This window comes from Lygodium microphyllum, chromosome 29, assembly GCF_053477565.2.
Source record: "Lygodium microphyllum isolate KBCC chromosome 29, Lygodium_microphyllum_v1.1.10, whole genome shotgun sequence".
NCBI classification, from domain to species: Eukaryota; Viridiplantae; Streptophyta; class Polypodiopsida; order Schizaeales; family Lygodiaceae; genus Lygodium; species Lygodium microphyllum.
In genome coordinates this window covers 92,214,182-92,220,181 of record NC_141163.1, presented here as the reverse complement: position 1 = coordinate 92,220,181, position 6,000 = coordinate 92,214,182, and positions in this window count along the sequence as shown.

Sequence of the window (6,000 nt, the reverse complement as noted above, 5' to 3'; positions counted from 1 at the left end):
AGTCAGACCCGGGGCTGATATCTTGTCTTCCTAGGGGTAGCTTCTTGCTGGGAAAAAAAATATATAAAAAAACAAGGAAGATTGGAGTGAAAATAAAAGTGAGTGTTAGAAAAGGATTAAGTGTCGCCTTGCGAGGGCTTGGTAGGTTCTTGGGTGCCGAGACAGGTCCTGAGGCCGATGCCCTGTTCTCCTTGGGTCACTACGCTCAGCTCTCTCCTTTTTACATACCCAAGTATGTTAATAAAATAAAAACCCTAAAAGAAGAAATGTACTGAAAGAAAATACTCTTTGATCAAGCTATAGGAGTCCTCGCCTTGTAGGAGCTCCTAGTTGTGTTGTCTTTAGTTGGTAAGTAGTTCAGATTACCACTTCGGGCAACCTCTTTGACAATTCTTTTTAGTTTGATTGTGTTGAAGCAGTTGGTTAGTGACTCGCTTCGGATCTTCTATTAGATGATGCTAGGCCTACTCCTTGTGGATGTCATGCCTTGGTTTTGTTAGGGGGTAGGGTGAGCGTTGTGTTGAGTTTTATCACATATTTGTTTTGTATCAGCTTGATGCTTCTCTGGTTGTTTTGTGCAGATCTATTGTGGGATTCGACGGACTGAGTCACCCTATCCCATGGTCGCCAATGAGAGCGGAATTTTGGTGCCAGAAATAGCTTAAAAATAGCTAAAAATTATGAATATCAAGGGAAAAATATCCAATGTCAAAGGCAGCGGCTCGACTTAGGACGATTTTAAGCGTCAAAGTGCTCTAAGGACTCCAGGAAACACTTGCAGATTTTTAGTAATTTTTCCATGCGCCTGTTTCGGTCAGTGGAGCTGTCAGTCAGTGCGGGATGCCGAGATGAGCTCACAAAAATTTTCAGATCTGGATTCGGACACCGTATGCGAGAGAGACCGGGAAAAGGACTACAAGGCCGGTCAAAATTGGGGAGGTGCCCAAAAAGAGAAGTGAAGGGGCGCCTTTGGGGAGGGGCACCCCCTTCCTTAAAAAAAAACAAGATTGAGGGGGGGCGGCGTCCAGTAGGCGACGCGAAAAAAATGGCGCCCCCCCCAAAATGTAGATGATGGCTGAAGAGCAAGCCATTAAGGCAAGCACAGCAGGCAATTGCATTCATCCCTCGCTCCGCATCGCTCCGTTCCACACAGACAATGGCAGCCTGTAGAGGGAGAGAGAAAATCAATCTTTCTCTCTCCTCCCTCTCTCTCCTCTAAGGGGGGATTCATGTGGGAAGAGAAAGGAAGAAGAAAGAATGATGGAGGCTTGTCCGGCATCGATCGGATTGCTCCACGGACTGAAGATGGTGACGTGTGATCGTCATGAGCATGAAGTGTTGTTGATTTTCAGATTTGCAGCCATGGACATGAAACCCGAGACACGCAAATAAGCGGTAATTCAAAATTTTCAAAGGAAATTTGAGATTTCATGGCTTTTGATTGATAAAATGTTGTTCATGTGGGCTATAAATTGTTTATGTTGCTATTTTCCATGAGTACTTGTTGATCATAATCAGAAAATTAGAAAAACATGCATCTTGTGGCCCAAAATAATATACCAAAACACGTAAAATATGGAAAATCAAGGGAAAATGATATTTTCGAGCATAAAAATGGAAGCATAAATATGAACACCAACTAAATTTTCATTTTTGTTGCAAGAAGAAACTAAGGGCCACAGCCCATAACCTATTTTGAATTTTTAGTAATTAAATAATGCAAAAAAAGGAAAAATACAAGGAAAATAGAGGAAAACCACTAAAAATAGGGGAAAAATGCATTTTGGGTGCGAAAAATTAATGAAAATTAAGAACAATATTCGTGAATGGTTGTGGGGACTGAAGCATGAGGATTTGTCTCAGTTCAGCCCCACCTTCTTGTTCTAGTGTGTTTTTCTCGCTTTTTACACATAAAATGATGGCAAAATGGCTTATAAATCTATACAACAATGCAACATTTGATCGATGGGAGGGTAGAGCGGTTAAAATGTGTCTAAATGTGGAGTAAAATGATGAAAAGGTTGCTGGTTTTTATTTGCATGCCATATAGGTTGGTGAATAATTATAGAATGAGAGCCTAGTAGCACGAGGGTTTCCTCGGTGCTAGGTTCGTGTAACGCCGCATAAGAACGGTAGTTGAAAATCATTAAAAGGATGTCTTCCACATGTGCACAATATTGATTTTATAATTGTTTGAGCACTTGGGATCCACACTATGCATAAACCATGGAAATATTTAAAGGTATCAGAAATCCTGGATGTACATCAATTGCTTTCATTAGGACCTTGACCCACGTTGAGTGAGAGACAGGACACCCTAAGCCATAGGCTAGGCATGGGGTCTAGGGGAAAGCGAAGTAAGGACAATGGTACATTCCTGTATACGATTAAATGGTACCTTGAGTGGATTTTGTGCGAAATGTTTATATGTTGAGCGACGCACCGAGGGGCCAATCCCCAAGGTGTAGGAGAGCCGCAGAGGGGTGGTGGCACTCAGCCGTTGGAGGACCCCCTATGTTTGTGCTTCGTGCCATTAGGCAATGTGTAAGGGACTCCCTCTAAGGAGTAGTGGGTGAGAGAAGAGTGGACCACAAACGACGTAATATAAACGCAAGATATTTAGGAAGGCAATGTATGTGTCATCAACGCTCCTAGCCACAAGGCCGTGGGGTTGTTAAGCGTGTGAGATAGAGGTCCGGCTAGTGCACGAGCTAGTGCCGGCCGTGCCGTTCTAGGTTCTATCAGTGCAATTACAAGAACAATAGGCGAAGGAAGGGAATAAGTTGTCCAAGATAAAAGATGGAGAAAAATGATGCGATTTACGAATATCAGTATTTTTGCCAATTTTTGATGGATTTTCGTAATTCTGTCCACGTAGGCTTGTCGATCACATGTATTCTGATCATTTTGAGTACCCGAACAACTATATTTGGAGTTCAAATGACGAAGTTATGATCCAAACAAGTTGCAAACAGACATAAAGCAGAAAAAACAAAAATAGTGAAAAGCTGTAGAAAAGAAAAAGCCAAAAGCTGAAAGCAAAAAGCCTAATGTGTGTGAGTGTGGATAGAAAACTATATAAGAAGAGGAGATTGAAGAGTTAAGGCCCTTCCCCCTTGATTACAATTGTACTATGTGAGAGAGGAGAGTGGAGGGTCGCATACTAGAGTGAGCTCTTGTCATGCCAATTTGGAAGTTGGAGCCTTTGGATGTCAAAGCATCAAGCGTCGGCTCAAGGATGTTAAGGTATGAGAATATATTTCTCTTGGTTTGTTTTTGAATTATTGGTATTTCCATTGTGTGGTTGTGTGATGCTCTACCCGCATACGGGTTTTAAATTTTTTGTCAGCTATAAGAGGTATTATGTTTTGTCTTGTTTTTATATGTGGCTTGTGGTGTATTATCGAATATTTGAATTTTTCAAGTTGTGTTGTGCATTCGACAAAGTCAATTACCCCAACCAGCACTCCTTAACGTCTCGTTATCGGGTTGTGAGTGAGGCTTGCTCTCGATCACCGCTCATGTAACAACGTCATAGAATCATATCATTAAACATTATAGGGTGGGTAAGATAAGGAAAATATTATTAAATTCATCGAATAAAACTTCATTTTTATTGCCTTTGAAGCTAGCCTTGATATGGAAAGGCTCACCCAAAATCTGTATCACTTTATTATTCACTCTTTGTATCTGATAGTTCTAGCCATAGATGGGCTTGGAAGTATGCAATTACGTACTTATGTTTGCTTCATATTTGATTGTAAAAGGCTAGAAATTTTGTATAGGAATATCTTGACTGATACCAATACTATCTAGTGTCTTCTGCACTAACTCAATATCCAAAGAATGATCCTTTACAAATGACTCCAAGCATTGTTTCTTTGCCATTTTAAATTTCTTCTTCTCTAAAATATCTTTTGAAACTATTGAAGGAAGAAGATGTTAATAAAACTGAGACACTTTTAAAAAATCTCTTTCACTTGCATTCGATTGAAGAAGAGACCTTAACAAAATCAATATCACAAATCAATATAATTAATTATAAACAAAGTCATATGTAATATTTTTAAGTGAAAAAAATGTACCTTATTGCTTTGTTTCTTTTACTACAACCATCTCCTCCTTGTTTGAGACTCTCAATATTTTTAAGAGCCTTTTCTCAATTTCAAAGACCTAAAATATTTAGCTTTTGTTGATAAGATTTGATTAATTTCTCCAATGAATGAATCTTCTATTGACAGCCCTCTAACTTCTACAACAACTCGTTGTTATGTTTTGATAAAAGATGGTTCTCTAATCCGAGGATATCCTTTTCTGCAACCAAGCTAAGTGTATAATCTAGAAACCCATTATAACCATCACCAATGAGGCTCAACAATGAAGATCTATTATAGAAAGACAAAGTGCTATTTTTGCTAGGATCTTTGGGATATTGTCTGTTTTCTAACCAAACATCAAGATTTCTCTTTTCTTCAAGCCAGCTTAGTATATGTTTTGTAGACTCTGTAATAGTAATGGGTTTTGTTATCTTCCTTATTAGTTGATGGAGCTCAAATATGTGGAAAATATATATCATGAAAAGTGAAAATTTTGTATCAAAATGTCAAGAAATCCATTTTTTAATGTATTTCCAAATAAAAAATGTACCATGTTGTATGGTCTAATATGTGGACAAGGAGGACAAAAATGCTAAGGTTCTAAAGTGCTAAATTTTTATGTACTCAAATTCTTTTTATGAAGAAATATGAATATGGAAAGAGTCGTGTGATGGTTGGTTATAGGAGTTGAAACCACTTGCTCTCTCTTTATTATCCCATTCTAATGTATCATTTTCTCTCTCTTTTCGGGGTACAACTCTTGCTTCTCTCTCTGTGTGTTTCTTGGTTCTATCTATGGAAGAGAAAGATAGTGAGGATGATGACAATGAATATCCATTGTGTGCCTTATTTGTGGAAGAGAAGAGATGGGGTTGAGGTTGTAAGCCAAGCTTTCCACATAGATTTTGTGGGAGTGTTTTCTGGTCTTCTATGTTGTTCTTAGTGCCTATGGGATGGGCAATCATGTGGTGCGCAGTCAGGGAAACCTCCAATCTCAAGCTAAGAAGCAAAGAAGGCTAAGCAAAGGCCATGATTAGGATTAATGAGATGATAGAGATCAAGATAGAAAAGAAGGCAGGAATGATGTTGCCAAACTGTTCTTTGTAGTGTGATAGCATTAGATTGCTCTTCTTGACTCTGCTCGTGGCAGTTTTGGCCTCTCCACGTCTCGGGGGGTTCAGTAAATGTATATTCTCTATATAACGTGTGTTCATGGCCTATTTATAAATATCCTAATCTGTGAATTTTCTTGAATAAAACACAACCCTTTTCTATTCAATCTATAAGTAGCCCCTTTATATGACACCCTTCTATATGTAAAAAATATATAAAAATGGTGTTTTAAAAACCCCTTATTTTGAACTCACGTTGTATATACATATATTCATGAGTGACCCCCTTGAGCTCCACGTAGACAGATCTTGGTGTTCCTTTAGCGAAATAAATTTTTAGTGCTAGTCCGTCTTTTACTACATCATTCAATGTCTATTCTCCTCCAAGATGTAGGGATTTCACCTCTCTTCTTCTTTACGCAAATGGATACCCTTCCTTGCAATTCATGGCAATAGCCTATTCATTTGACAGCCTATCCTAAAACATTAATTTTCATCCACAAATTCTTATTATCTTTTATCTATTATAATACCTTTATAATCTTTTCTTTGTTGAACTAAATGTTTTTACAAAAAGTACCCAATAGAGGGCCCTTGTTCACATGCACTGTAAGAAGTAAGAAAAGTAATGACATGCTATCATATTCCCAGGTAGGATGGTGGATACCTCTATGGATTGCTGTGGAAGAATATTTTCTCTAGAGACTATGCAAAGTTTTTAGTGTGGGAGTTTGCAAGGGTCCCTTCTCTGCAAGCTTTATGACAAGTTGACTTTTCCCTTTCTCATCCCC